The sequence below is a fragment of the Pezoporus wallicus genome, unplaced genomic scaffold (assembly GCF_028554395.1).
Source record: "Pezoporus wallicus isolate ANWC-B61680 ecotype Strahan unplaced genomic scaffold, APGP_CSIRO_Pwel_v1 contig_5485, whole genome shotgun sequence".
Lineage (NCBI taxonomy): Eukaryota > Metazoa > Chordata > Aves > Psittaciformes > Psittacidae > Pezoporus > Pezoporus wallicus.
This window is the reverse complement of record NW_026641550.1, coordinates 6,082,208-6,096,841: the sequence shown is the minus strand read 5'-3', so window position 1 is coordinate 6,096,841 and position 14,634 is coordinate 6,082,208. Positions and strand designations below refer to the sequence as shown.

The window sequence follows — 14,634 nt, the reverse complement described above, 5'->3', positions numbered from 1 at the left end:
CTTTAATGCTGTTAGCTGGAGGATTTGTACACCTATTGTAACAACTGTAATTATGTATGTTCCCTACACAGGCCTTACAGAGGATCATCTTTATTTGCTCTTTCCCTAGAATAGCCATAGAAAATTGAACTGGAGTCTGCAATACATTATAGTTCATGCAAAAAATGGATACGGAATTAATAAAGTGATACAGCTACAGAGCTCCCCTCCCCCCCCCCCCCCCAATAATTAACAAAAGCTTAATGGGGGCAAGAAAAAATTCTACTTGAGGAAAGAAATGGCTGGACATTTTTGTATTATGCAGCAAACTGAAGGGAACACAGAGTAAGCAGTAGATAAGTAACCTGGATCGTCTCAAGGGATGATAGTTTGTATGGTAGCTTGCCAAGGTTTTAGGCCTAAGACAGTTACTCATCTTGTCTGCAACATGACAGCAGGATTGAAAGCTGTGTTTGAGTTTTAAAAAGGTTTTACACTGCTTGAAAGGACTGTTCACAAACAATTTCAACTGCCTCCAGGCAATTCTCTTGCTTATATCATGTACATAAAAATAAGAAAATTAAATAAGACTTGTTAATAAGACATTCATCTGAATAAATCTGCAATTGTTTTGAATTAAAAGTGTTTATGAGGTCCTGAATACAATATTTCATCTTCACAAACTGTAAGACAGAGAGAGGGTTTGACAAGCAATTAGGAATCTCAAGATAGAAAGCAGTATCCAAGTCTAAGGTACTCTTGTTATTAATCACTGTGTAGCTCCTCACTACTGTAAATCAACATCAGTACACTGAAGTCAACAGAGTAATTGAAGCAACATTGATTTTCCACAAGCTGCAAAGCTGACCCAAAGCATTTTGGTTTTATTCAGGTTTCTTTAAAGAAATACAGATCTATTTTTTCTCATCTCCCCGTTTTTGTAAGTTGAAGAAAGTAAATATCAAAGCTAGTATTAATTAAGTGTTCACAGTTGAGCTCATGAGAGGATTAAGAACATATATTAAGATACTTTTTCAGGCTTTCAAGTATATGTTTCTATTCCTGTTTCTGAACCAGACTGTAATTTCGGTTATGGCAATGTAGTTACGGAACATTGCTAAGGAAATACAGAGCTATTATTGAGATAAACCGCCTGATTGATAGTACTTTACATGCACTCCAGTGATAAGTTACATTGTAGCAATTTTTCATATGGGAAAAGTTTGCCTGAATACAGTGCAAATATATTTGTTTAGTCAAAGACTCACAGAATGGTTTAGGCTGGAAGAGACCTTAATGATCATCTGGTTCCAACCCCCTTGCTACGGGCAGGCACACCTTTCACTAGACCGGGTTACTCGAAGCTCCATTCAACCTGGCCTTGAACACTGCCAGGGATGGGGCAGCCACAACTCCTGAGGGCAACCTGTTCCAGTGACTCACTGCACTCATAGTGAAGAACGTCTCCCTAACATCTAATCTAAATCTCCTCTCTTTCAGTTTAAAACTCATCCTATCACTACATCCCTAATAAAGAGTCCCTCTCCAGGTTTTTTTAGGCTCCTGTTAAGTATGGCCGCTACATCTGCTTTTGTTTGTCATCAGAGTGAAAAATAGAGGCAATGGATTAATGAAAGTGAAATACAAACAATGAAATACTATGCTTGTTTTGTGTGTTGGTTGTTCATTCACTGTTAAATACACAGGATATCAGCACACGATGAGTACTGGTGTGTGACCAAGTCAGCACCTTGCTTATAACATCTTGCTTGTGGCAAATTAAAAACCTCAGGTACAGGTTGCATTTACTGGAAACCCACTTGAATGGGATTCTTAAGGAAAAAAAGAGTAAGATATGTTCAGAAGAAAAGCCCACGGATGTATCATGGTCCTCCTAATTTATTGAAATTAGCATTGTGTTATTACATTATTTGTTTGAAATTGGTGTTAAATAAATGTAGATTCTGTTATGCAACTTACCACATCACAGAGAATACAGTGTACCATGAATTTATCACATCTGACATGGAATAACCTCCAGCAATAGGTCAAAATGAAAACACTTTTTTGATTCTTGCTGACAGTCAGACCCAATTATACCATGAAAAATATCCACTTTTGAAAAAATGGGCCTGACTTCAAAGCCTGTAAAGCAGTCACTTATGAATCTGTGTAGGGTACTTCACCAGTTCTATATTTACCCATGCCTTGTCAGACTGCCTTCAAACAGATATTGTAAATAACTCTTGTCTTGAGTCATAGCATTTTATTGCTAAAGTAAATGAACTGAGGAAGAGGCAAAGAACACAGAGCAGAATAGAAAAGGTCAGTGTTATTCTCTCTATAGTGACAATAAAACATGCTAATTAGGGGGCACCAAAACAGAGGTGAGAGTGGGGAACTGGAAGGAAGGATATCACAGCACTGTCTTGCAGTAGAAGGCAATTCATAAAGCAGCAATGCATGAAGAGGAGAAAGGGTGATTCATCTGAGAGATTAACAATACTTAGTACTGCAGCACCTCTCTTTTCAGGGATCTGAAAGCTTTGACACATCTATGCTGCAACCTAAGCACTGCCCTTGATACTACACTTGCATTCTTTGCAAGTAGCAAGTCTGGAAAAAAAGGACATTAGGTCAGATCTGCCATGGAAACACAGCCAAAAAGTACTGTACAGTGTCTTTTTGAAAGAGGAACTGTATTTTTACCCCAATTTCACAGAAAAAGAACCAAGGCACAGACAGAATAACTAAATTTCCTGAACTCAAAATACAAATCAGTGGCTAAGCTTTCATTAAAACACAGATACTTTCTCAGCTGCATACCCTCACTACTCAGAAATGACCTGTAAAAATCTATATTGCCTCAGAGTTCCCCTGTATTAGGCAAACAGCAGCAGCAGCAGTTGCTGTTGCAACAAGCAGCCAGCTAGGTCTCTTCATTGAGCTCTCCTGTCACGTTTCCTATGACTAGCTGCCTAACTTAAGTACTTTGTCCATTTAAAAATGACATTTCTAAATGCATAACTGTAATTTCTACAATTGTGTTTCTGTACTGAACTATCACACTCTAACATGTCTGCTGACACTTGTGCATTTCACATACACAGAAGTATCAAACCTAGTAAGTAAAGAGAGCTACAGGAGTAATTGGTAGCATCAACTTTCAAGTAGCTTGATTGAATTTAACAAACAGTGAGAGAATTTCATTTTCAAGTCAGCAGGCTGGTATGCCTAACAAGTGCAGATTCGATTATTTCCATGCCAGGCTCTCAGAAAGACTGAAAGGAGAAGAGGAGGAGATGCATGAAACATCAGCAGAGCTTGCTCCAGTGCTGATTAAGAGGAGACCAGAAAGCTTACTCTGCAGTACTGAGCACCCGGGTGCCATCTGTCTCTCCTCGGAAGATCAAGTTCTGCAGCACTGGACAAAGAGATGGGAGGGCTCTGGGTAACCCAGGCATCCCTGGCAATTCACCACTGCTCCTGATCTAGAAATAAAGGGTTTAACTCATCTCTTATCTGCATGCACCTGTGAGGCATAGAAAAGAGGGTTTTGCTTAGGATGGTTTCCACAGAATGGATCAAATCTAGTCATAGGAGGGGAGCATTTCTTTGCTAGGGTATTCAGAGGCAATAACTGTGATATTAGACTGCAAGCTACATGTGACCACGTAGCATACATATCATCACTTACCTTCAAAGATCAATCACCTCTTGGTGAAGGATGTCCCTGGTTTATACTGAATTAAGGACACCATAAAAGTAAATTAGACAAGACTGGAAACTCAGGAATGCTTTTCCCAATTAAGAATGCAAGGAGCAATTAGTTAGGCAAATTGCAGTTGGAATTTGGCCAGTAAAATCAAATTCTGTTTTTATGAGAAGCAGCACAGGATCCTTAAGAGCACAAGTCTAATCTAAAAAAAGGAGAGGAGATGGGATAACTGCTCTTTTTTTCTTGTCTTAGTAAGGTTCTTTCATTTTCCTGATTTTTGCTTATAAATTACTTAATTATATTCTCTATTCATAAAAATTCGATGATACAGTTGCCTGGAAGTCTAATCCTACAATTGTTACTGCAAATGAACCGAAATAAGATCTGAAGGGCTACACATTCAGAATAAAATAGCAGAAGAAAACCTTTGATCAGGAAATTAAACATATTTTAGTCAACTGAATAGGAGTCTCATAATAAACACATATATCTTAATGTAAGTGTGGAAATGGCAAATATGAATTTGGGGACTTGCTTTATTTTTGCATCTGAGTCTAACCCTTCTTATTTCTCTCAGGGTTACAAAAGCCAGAGAGAATAAAGGTCTCATTTCTGACACAGATGTAATTTGTGTTTTGGTGGACATTTTATATTTGCTCGCAAAACAAATTTGTGTTGCATAGAATGTAGGCAAATTTCTAAAGATAGAGCAAAGCCCAGTCATAACAAGCAACGTTCCCTGAACTGATAGGGCCACAGTATTTTTGAACACCTCCCCCCCCCCACCCGGTGATAACAAAGCACTGTACAGGCAGATAAAGGATTGTTAGTAATGTGAAAGGTTTGAAAGCTGAACAAAGAAAACTGACAGGACAAGATGATTTTAACTTTTAACTGTACATATAAATATATATATGTGTGTATGTTACTGAGAATGGAAGGAAAATCTTCCTTTAGATGGGTTTACAAAGAGAAGAGCTAGAAGAAGCAATTTTCATTTTTCTTTTGTAATCTAGTGTAAAATTATTCTGTCTTCACAACCTCAAGGCAAAGAAGACAGTCTGCTTCCCCATCTATAAAAAACAATCTGTCAGATTTTTTTTAAAGGAAGTCACAACTGATTTCCCTTAAAATAAAAAGCAGGAGGATTACAGCTTTGTGGTGACAATGAAATGTGCTCAAAACTTGTACAGTGAAACCCAGAGCTCCAGTGGGGAGGCACTGATCCTGAAATAAATGCAGTTTAGATTCTGTAGGTTCAGGGCTTGAACTGCCAGACATTTATACCTCTTTATTCATCCAGACTTAATGTTTTGCAATGTTTTTTTCCTGTATTTGAATAGAGCTGAAGGTTAACAAAATTACAAGCTGCAACATATGATCCCATACCTACAGCATCTACACAACCCTTGCCCTCCCCTTAGAAAAGCAGTTGCAAGGCAGGTGGAAAAGTATTTTTCTGAAAATACATTGCTAAACAAACTGTGTCATGTGATGTGCTGAATTTACTGCTCTGCCCTATTACATGCTATTGTGTCCAGCTGGCATTCTTTTTGTATACTACCTGTTTCCTGTAACAGTTAATTTCTAGCTCTGGGCTGATGCTAAACTGTTTCTGAGGGTGTTTCTAAGGTGATGCTAAACTGTGGATTTGAATATGACCATAGTCCCCACAAAATTTTCAAGAGCCCCAATATTAAGTTATTGGACTATCCTCTGAGAAAATTAATATTCCTCTCTTGGTCTAAAGCCAACTCCAGTGCCTATGAAAAGACTGACGAACTTTTAAACATTCAGCTCAGGCACCTTAGGTAGAGTCAAAACTATTGAAGCAAGGATCCAGCTCTTCTGCTCAAAACTTCTTTGCAAACACTGGATCAGTCTTATTTAGAGCTGGAAAAGCTCACTTTTGTACAAGGAGGGTGCAGGGAAATTTTCTAGTACTGCTCAGGCTTGGTTATTTGCCAAAACAAACCACAATCTGTCTCCAAATTAGCAAATATTTAAGATCAGGGATTTCATGTGTGTATTTATTTCTTTAGTAGTTAGCATGCTGTGGAAGGTGTGCAGTCAGTCCCAAACCTCCCCAATACAGGCAGTTCTCTGTGCTAAGTTATCCAATGTCCAGGCTAATATTTAATTTACCAGTTTACATATTGCAGCTGTGTTAAGTGCTGGCTAGCACAGAGAGCACAGCTCTAGTGCAGAGAGAAAAGATTTAAAGCTTTCTCTGATAGTTACAGAGATAATCTAAATGAACAAAAGAAACAGCAGCTTAAGACAACTTGCAGTGCAGTTAGAAAGATGATGGAGGCAAACCAAACTCTTCTTGGTAGTTACAGACAATGTAGTAAGAGGCAATTGCCAAATAGGATTGGGTTGGGCATTAAGGAAAATAAGGACACATGGTGGAATCTCTATCGTTGGAGGTTTTAAAGGACTTCGCCAGGCAAGGAATATGGCTGGCAATAGTTCTGCCTGGAGGGGACTCCCAGAGATTCCTTCAACAGGCATTTCTGTGACACAATGAAGTCAGATACCCATTTTCTGCAGGCTTACTTACATAACCTTGTGCTTTTGGAAATTCCTACTTTAACAGGATTTTAACCTTCACCTGTGTGTACAAAAGGAGATACACAAAGTAAAAAATGGTAGGAAAGAAAGAATACTCTTTGTGCTTACCTTGACTGATATTTTCCAGTCCAAGGAAAAACATCAAGTAGGTATTGTTACCGACCAAAAAGATGAGACATTCACATAACCCCCAAAGAGGTAACATTCAGCACTTTTAACTGATTTGTATTTGGATTTTGTGCATGCATACACAAACCTCAAAATTCAGGATAGGTGAAATCAAAGGGACAGAATTTTATTACAAAGAACAGGCTTGCATTTCACTCTTAAAATAAAAAGTGTATTTTCCAGATAGATGCATTGCAAATCATTGCATTCAGGTAGTTAACAACATTGCATCTATCTTGCCTGTGCAAGTGAGTTTGGTCCTGGAGCAATACATTTGTTTTATTGTATGCAAATAGCATTCATCTTTTACTTATTTTAATGGAAGTTTCAAAATCAGCTTTTTTGGTACCTATATTATATTTGGAGATACATTAAACTCCATCAAAGAGAAGTTTCCACCCCCTCATCAAGAAACGTGATAATTCTTAAAGCCCAGGCATACAACCTGTCTTCAGCTTGAAGCCTTGTCTTTGAAAACAAGCATCCATTTTCCGTTACTTGAGGAAGCCTTGGTTTTGGGAAAGAAGGAAGACTGGAGGCAGACTTATTTTTCTTGCATTCAAGTGTAAGAAGTCTCAACCTATGTCACTGTAATAGAAACACAGGGAAGGAATGAGCGATGTAGAAATCTACAATGCTGCCTGTAGGCCAGAGCTGTGCATACGGCAGGGCAGGCTGCTCACCTTGCTCTGTAGCAATGCCAAAAAGCAAGCATTCATACCAGACTAGGCAGAATACTACACCTATTTACAAAGAATAACATGTCAAGAGTAATTTTCTTTAGAAAATTCCTTATTAGTCATGGTGGTTTAAAGGCTTCCTGCACAACTTCAGACAAAAAAGGAAGAGAATACATTATAGCAGAACTAGGAATTCACCTACCACACTACTTAATGTTCCACTGGAACTTAAAAAGGTACTCAGCCATTTCATAAAATGACAAGTCATATAGTGTCACTTCTGTTTTCTCGCCTAGGAAAGGAGATGTTATTTACAAAAAAGTAAAAGATTGAGAAAGCAGCATGGCAGGATGTCCTGTCACACACTTCAGATCAGATTCCTCATTTATAATTTGTAATTTCATGAGTCCGTTCAGTTTATAATTTCCTTTCTTCCCTTTTCTCTCAGCAAAACGTGAGAACAAGGACAAAAACAATGACTCAGAGAGAATATTTTGCCTCTAGAAATACCCTCTCCTCAAAACTGGAAATTGTATTAGGAATTTATGTATTAGCAAAGTAGAACAAGTTAATTAGGAAGATAAATCATAGAAGTATATTGTACCTTCAGTTGCTATACATACACATTTCTATACATACTATGTATTTTATAAACTAAGCGTCCACCTGAAGCACATGGAAATGGTACCCATCAGAGCTGCATTCTGGGACATGAGCAAGTTGTCCCAACTCTGCAGCTCTGTGGGGGCTCCATGGAAGAGCTGCCTAGCCTTGCAGGGAGACATGGCTGCTTTCCTCCTGCAGATGAACCAGAAGCTGCTCAAGCTTCTTTAAGCATCGGCCATGTTCATCCAAATAATGAAGGCGTAGCAGCAGACCGATTCAGCTGCATTTCATGGCATCTTTAAGCCAGTGTAGCTGCAGACAGCAGCTGAAACATTTGATCTCAGCCTTCCCTGGTACCCTGGGAGATGTTACTGCTCCCAGCTTTCCACTGGCACTTGCACTAATGTGTGTGGGAGAGCAAAAGTTGATCTGGTGGGGAACTATTGCTTCTTGCTAGGTTTTCAGATAGAGCAGCCCCTTGACCTCACTTGCATGAGAATGCATGAACGTGAGGGGCAACACAAGGCAACACAGAGAAAGTATGCCGTGGAGCAAAGGGCTGCATAGCAACCATCTCTTTCAAAGCAGCTATTATTTAAATTATCTCAAAACAATCATGCAACCACTATCATACCTGCTCTTCCATGGTACCCTCTCTGTGGGGTTTGGAGTACCAGCAAAGTAGTGTCCTGACTGGGCACTCTTCCAGACGCAGATTGCAAAGATCAACAAATTCCTTCACCTTCCTTCAGGGTCTTAATCAATGGCATCCAAAGCTCTTCCCTCAACCTCTCAAATTTAAGTGCTTCTATTGTCTTTTATACCTATAGTATGGGCCAGCTAGAGATGATACTTTCAGATACTGCTGCTAGCAAGTAGGTTAGACAGCAAGTAGAAGAAAACATACTTGTTTTATTTTATGGGAAACATCCCAGATTTCCAGTTGGACTTTGGTTCCTTTATAGCATGTGCTGGCAATGTTAAAGGCCACACCTGCGGTATAGATAATCGATTGTGCTATAAAGAAGCCTGGAATCTGGTTCTCTAAAACAATTTTATCTGGCTGAAATGCTGTGGGACAGCAATACATTGCAACAACCAAAAGGGCAAAGGAGAGATGCAAGGCTAATGCTATAACTCTATACTGCAGGTCCAGAAATACTGCTTGGTTGTAAAAATACACCATCTATATCCCTGATGAAATGTGGGCAAGTCTATATGAAGTGCTAACTGACCTTTACAAAGAGCAAAAAGGAAGTGTTACTTCACAATTCCAAAAAGTTAAAAGACAAATCAGAACAGGACCACTATAAGCACTATTGAGTCTTTATTGTGAACTGTATCAGTACATACTGGAGTACTGATTGTACAAAATCCATTTATCTTTCTATTTAGATTTGATGCTCTACAGAGTGTATTTAAAGTCCACCTTAAAAATAGTGAGCTTTACCATTTTATCATCATTACTCCTACTGGAAAGCTGTTGAAGAACTTTATTGCTCTTAGGATAGTTCTTTAAATTTTCAGCCCAAATCAATACACTTTCTAAACCAAAACCAAAAACCAAACCCCCAAAATGTAAGTCTGAATTCTCTTTTGTTGCAAATTAAACTAATTTCATTTTGCCATTTCCCTTAGCAGAACTGACAATTATACAGCAAGAGTTTTATCAATCCCTTCTTTATAACCTTTATAGTCCTTTTTTGTGTTAGAAGACATACATCTCACTTGAATTTTCTTGCTTCTAGACCAAAGACAGCCAGTTGTTTCAACCTGTATTTATAGGTCTTATTTTCTGAACCTCTTCTTTCTTTCTCTTACAGTCTCCTCAGAGCTCAGTGACCTAAGCCAGCACTCACCAAAGCCAGCACCCACCTCCTGCAGAAGTCCCTGTAAGGAGGAGTGGAGCACGGTAATTATCTCCTATGTGTTCTATATGACTTTTTTGTTAATATACCCCAGAATACCATTTCCTGGTTTTGGCATCCCATTGCTGACACGTTTCACCTGTAAATTTCTATAGCACCTAATTTTCTGCCATGCTGTTTCTCTGCCAGATATTCCCCAACTAATACTTCCATGTTTCATTTTCCTTCTCTTAGCATAGCACTCCATACTCACCTTTCTTGCAGTATTTATATTGGAGAGGACATCCATATGCATATCGTCAGTCAGCCTGACTCCTTTATTACAGAAGAAATATGTGATAGCTCTTCTAGGAAACACTGCTTACAGGTGTGTTGGTGATTAGTTACATCTGCTAGGGGAAAAAGAGACAGGTAGGGCTGCGTATGGTGGGAAAACATGGATCAACAATTACACAATTAAATCATAGTGTGGATTCAGCAGTCCCTCAAAGCTATGTTATGCCTGTACATCATTACTTAGAAGTGAACATACAGGTCTCCTGGAGAACATCACGGAAAGAAGGCAAACTGCACAGTGAATTTATGACAATAACAAGTGTGTGCATTTGTGCTGCACCCCATGAAACCGATGGATTGCAGCAGAACAGCAGGGATGTAGGAGTCATTTGCTAGTGAAAAATGTGCAGTGCTGGTTTAAACCCTTCAAAGTACAAAAGGGAACAAGAATTCAAGCTCAGGCATATGCCATAAAACCCCATATGCCACAGGTTTTTTATATTCTTCCTAAGAAATACGGGGGGGGGGGAAGAGGAGAGTTGGGGTGTTGGAGTGGGAAGAACATCTCATTTAGGCATAGATGCTTTATGGTCAGCGTGGTCTAAACTAAAAAACTTTTTTTAGAAGGAATAAAAATACCTAGGATAGCAAAATAAGGACTATTGGAGTAATGGCCCTTGTGAATTACTACTATGGGTTTGAGAATTGAAGAGTAAGTTATTTGGTAAGGCAACATAAAATGGAAATTGAAAACTATAATGAAAATTTTTTGTTCTCAACTATAGTTCCCCTGTTAGTGCATCTATCAGAAATTATTTCCCATGGATGACAAAGCAAGTGGATTTGTCCCTGAATATGCATTACTATTATGTTGCGTAGTTCATACACCTGATACACTGGAACATATACTAGGTTTTCAGATTCTTCAGTGACACTGATAACTATGTATATATGTATATGCACACATGTACATACTTATGTACACATATATAGATATATAAAACAGACATAGCACTGCACTTCCAATTTTTTTGCACTTGTAAAGTGTGGGTAAAACCAGCAGTTTCAAATGCCATACCAAATATATACATTTATAACTTAAAAATCACTATGAAGTTTCTTTACCCAAAACTGTTTTCATTATCATTTTTCTGTGAACTTCTCTTCACTTTCTACTGATTCTTGAAGTTAGTATTCAGCTTGAAATACAAAGCATTACCAATGAAATACAAAGTGTGGATCTCACTGAGAGCTTGCATGAGCTCTGGGCCAGTGAAAACACATCCTTGAATATTCATGTCCTTGGGGGCTGCGTGTGCCTTGTGCTATTGACTAGCATCCACAAGTACTTGATTTGTTTCTCCCTTTACAGCCCTGACAGGTTGCGAACACTTGGTCATTGAAACTTCCCTCCAACCCACTGCTCCTTGTCAGAGGATCACTGATTAACACCTTAGAGGAAAGATTTATCCTCAAAACTTTGCTTTTCACAGTACTGCCTCTCAACCCCTTTCTCAAGGCTTACCAAGAAACATTCCAGGCCAGAGACTCTCAAATAAATTCAGGATTTGTGTACAATGACAAAAAATCGTATTCTCATTGTGATTTTTGCTGCTAAGAGCAAGTGCTGGTGAAGCTGAGAAGAATTTGGCTTGTTGATTGTATGAAATGAGTTTAAAGATAGTTGTTCCAAATATAGCAGCTTATGAAACTGAGCATCACCAGACTGTCACTGTCTCTAAACAAAATACTTGCTGACATCCATTAGATTGCCATGGTGGCAGTCTAATGGTGTAGCTGATTAGTTTTAATGGTGTAGTTTAATGGTGGCAGATGGTTGTGATGGCAGTCTAAGGTGGCCTTGAGACTGCTTTGTTGAATGGTATGGCCTCAATGCATACTGCATCCAGCTGTAAAAGCAATTGTGGGTATACTGGACAATCAGTACACCTTGTTCCTGTGAAAGTCACCCAGGATCTCTCTTAAACCAGGTATTCTTTAATGTGGAAAATGCACGTTGATTGTAGCCAAATGTAAATACTCATTAAAACACTGGAAACAAAGTTGCAGAGAACAAATAGAAACAAATAAAATCCTTTTCTAAAACATAGAGTTACTAAAACAGTATCTCATGGATCTCTGACACTTGAGAAATTGAAAGAACAGCCCAAAATCTTCTACCATTAACATTATCTTTAAGTATTAACTTTCTTCAGCTTGGCTGGGTTGTTTTACTCTTTACCTCCCCAAAATGCTGCTAGGAATCTTTGTGCACTCTCTATCCATTTGTTCAGCCAGGAGCGGTTTACTTTCCCAGGTTTTGTCATATTCCTTAATGATCACATTTCTTCTTCACTAACTGCTCGTTCTACAAGTGCCATATTACTGTAGTATTTTTTCCTGTGTGTCACCAAACAAGAGATGCCAAGCTCAAACTACATGTGCTGAACTACTCTTTGGATTTCCACATTATTTAAGTGAGGCCGGATAAAATGATTTTGGGTAGGGCTCATTTTCAACATGCATCATATTCCACAATGAAAACTCCTTTTGTAGGGGGCCAATATGCAGAAGGTATTGAATCAGTTGCAGCAGCTATTAAGTCAGATGACTTTGACTTTGGTCCTAGATCTTCTCCTATGCTCTCTATCAAATCCAGTGCTCTTCTGTGCCCTTTTCATACAAGAGGGACAAAGCCAGCATCATTCTTATAGCTTACAACTTGCCATGATACTTTTGGCTGACAGACTTGCTACAGTAATTTACTATTTGCTGTAGTAAACAGAGGCTCATACAGCCTCTGATCTAGCCCTCATACAAGGACATAAACTGACACTCCATCCACAACTTAAATCACTGCAGCAGGGCTGCTCCCTGCAAATTAAAAAAATCACAAGCAAAATGCTTAATCAACTGGAAAGACATTAGTTACTTGTAGGCAAAATAACTTGCTTACTATATTGGTAAGACAATCTTTCAGAAGTGATCTTACCTCTTTCAGACTACAGCCTGGCTATCTTGTCCCAGAGCCCAAAACAGATGACACAAACGTCTCTCTGTATTGTGTGCTGCCTGGTGCATGTATTTCACCAGACTTCAAAGTTCAGGGGCATCTTCTCTCTTATCTAGAAGAGTGTCAGTATGAAAAACTGGCAAGGCAGACATATGATCTAGGACAGTGACCTTTGAAAGAAATATCCTTTGAACTTCGCCATCAGTCACACCGCCAGCTCAGAGGAGCAATAATGCAATGACTGGCTGATGCACCAAGTGTTCATTATTTGTACCACCATGAAGACAACGCTAGCTTGTGCAGGTGTAAACTGGCGTGTAAGCATGAAAGGAAATTATTTACCTTAAAGATGCTGTGGCTCTTCTAGATGTCATCAATGTGGAGTTTATGTCTTGCCCTCTGTGCTCACTTTCTTGCTTGCTCCATCAGCTTCAGATCTGAATTATGAAGGAAAAAGATGGATCTGTTCACCTTTGCCTGAAAGTTTGAAGAGGTGTAGAGAATGCAGCTAGCACTTACCAGGTTAAAGTCTCCTCTGCCATGCACAGGAGATGCACATACAGTTATAGTAGGGTCATCCTGGACCCTGATGCCTGCCTGCTAGATCAATGCTGTCTTTTTCCAGGGGAAGAGCAAATTTCTACAGCTGAGTAGAGAGTCTGCAAGGGCAGAATAAACTGGGAAAGGAAGATAACACTGCCAAAAGGGTAAAGGATGGGGAGATAGGTTTTTTACAGTTTGATGGATGATTTGTTTCATCTGGCCCTGCATACTGCTGATATTCTCACCATCTAAAATTTATACTGAAAGTTCTTTGTTGGTAACTCTTTCCAACACTAGTAATAAAGTTTATAAAATCCTAATCTTTCAGTCAATCTTCCTCACTCCGCATTATTTCTGCTTCCTGAAGGGCAAAGAGTGAGCCTGTGGGCTTTTTTCCCCTTACTCTTTGGGGCCTGTGAACTTCACCTCTGTTTCTTTCTCTAAGCTGACATGAAGTAGTCTTATGATCCTTGTGTGTGTCTGCTTTTTCCAGCTATGGTGGAAAAGATTCACAGGAAGGACTATATAGATGTACTTGTGGCTTGCTAAAAAGAAATCTGCAAATCACCATTCCACTTTCTTTTTCGATTTGCTGATTTTAATAGGAATTAATTAACCTGCCTCACTAGTGCATTGGGAAACTGATGGTCCAGTTTCTCTGAGCAGATCCCCAAACTACACCAAATCTTACCAATCATTAGACATCCTTATAATCCTGGTTATCGTCTGTACCATGGAAGCGTGCAGAGAATAGGGTCAGTGAATTTTGAGGCTGCCATGGAAGAAACTGGGACTCAATTGTTGTGTAAATATTCAAGTCTAGCCCTACAGTAAATGAAGAAGTTAGGAAGTATCATACTCTTTTAGCTGTCTCCAAATGTGCTGGACTCAGCTGGCATTATTTTTTTCTTGATATGGGGTGTTATTGTCAGTTAGACAGCAAACAATAAATATAATTTCTTCGTTAATAAGGTTGCCAGCACAACATAAGGGCTCATTTTTTAAAGCTGAGATTTCTCTATTTGTCTCCAAAATGTGTTTTTCAGTTCTGGAGGACAGAACCATAATTCTGCAATCCTTTTATATTTTGTCATTTCAGGAGTTGCTGGCACATCTTGTGTTTACGGACATCCCACAGTGAATGAACTACCCCATTACGTTTCTTTTTATTACTATTTTTTAACTTTAAAAAAAAAAAACAAACCCAAA

General features: G+C 38.9%; 2 long non-coding RNA genes across 4 annotated transcripts; one reads left to right on the top strand and one right to left on the bottom strand.

Moving 5' to 3' along the window:
- Window positions 1-9,085: 9,085 nt before the first annotated feature.
- On the bottom strand, window positions 9,086-14,538 carry LOC130607358 (uncharacterized). Of its 3 annotated transcripts, none has more exons than XR_008974232.1 (4): window positions 13,225-14,538; window positions 12,862-12,994; window positions 9,847-9,982; window positions 9,086-9,270 (listed from the first exon to the last, which is right to left on the bottom strand). It is a non-coding gene; the product is annotated as an uncharacterized LOC130607358 (long non-coding RNA). The 3 variants fall into 3 exon arrangements; XR_008974233.1 differs by lacking the exon at window positions 9,086-9,270 and adding an exon at window positions 9,539-9,615 and having other exon boundaries at window positions 9,847-9,985; XR_008974231.1 differs by lacking the exon at window positions 9,086-9,270 and adding an exon at window positions 9,539-9,615.
- On the top strand, window positions 9,536-14,632 carry LOC130607357 (uncharacterized). Its single transcript, XR_008974230.1, has 3 exons — window positions 9,536-9,637; window positions 9,828-9,960; window positions 14,525-14,632. It is a non-coding gene; the product is annotated as an uncharacterized LOC130607357 (long non-coding RNA).
- The last annotated feature ends 2 nt before the right edge of the window (window positions 14,633-14,634 follow it).